The sequence below is a fragment of the Octopus bimaculoides genome, chromosome 23, assembly GCF_001194135.2.
Source record: "Octopus bimaculoides isolate UCB-OBI-ISO-001 chromosome 23, ASM119413v2, whole genome shotgun sequence".
NCBI lineage: Eukaryota > Metazoa > Mollusca > Cephalopoda > Octopoda > Octopodidae > Octopus > Octopus bimaculoides.
The window spans coordinates 23875016-23875855 of NC_069003.1; positions in this window are offsets into that span (position 1 = coordinate 23875016).

The following is an 840-nucleotide window of genomic DNA, read 5'->3' on the forward strand; positions in this document are numbered from 1 at the left end:
ATGTCTGTGTATGTGCTTGTGCCTCTCTCCCAGAGAGTGAGAGAGGGATATATACCAGCCTTAAAAGCGCACTTTGGGTGGCATTCAGGTTAGCTTCTGTGGAGGGCACCTTTGAGGCCTTTGGCCCCACAATCTGGTCGCTTTGTGTCCCTCTACCCTTATGTAATGAAACTTATTTCTGAAAATGTTCTAAGCACTGATGCTGAGCATAGTTTAGTCAATAAGCATAGGAGCAAGGTAAATGCAGTAAAAATAGGGGATTCAACGGGGCCCCATTTAAGTGGCCCTTCAGAAATTGAACCTCCTTATGATACTCCCCACGGGTTCATAGTATTAAAGTCATTGTCATTACTCCAATTTGGTCTCCAATACCATTTAGTTTAAAATGCAGTAAAAATAGTGGGGTCATTGGGGCCCCAATTAGGCAGCCCTTAAAAAAAATAGACCCCTCAGAACATACCCTGAAATTAAGGGAGTTGCTGGTTCAAGTTTTATTGTTCTTGCACCAACGGTCTAGGAGGAGTTAGTGAACATAAAAATATAACAGATAGAGAAACATCACTCAAATTTATATCAAGATATGGAACATCAGTGTTCAATGTGTGTGTGTGTGTGTATATATATATATTTAGGCACAGGAGTGGGGTGGCTGTGTGGTAAGTAGCTTGTTTACCAACCACATGGTTCCGGGTTCAGTCCCACTGCATGGCACTTTGGGCAAGTATCTTCTACTATAGCCTCGGGTCGACCAAAGCCTTGTGAGTGGATTTGGTAGACGGAAACTGAAAGAAGCCCGTCGTATATATGTATATATATGTATATATATATATATATATATAT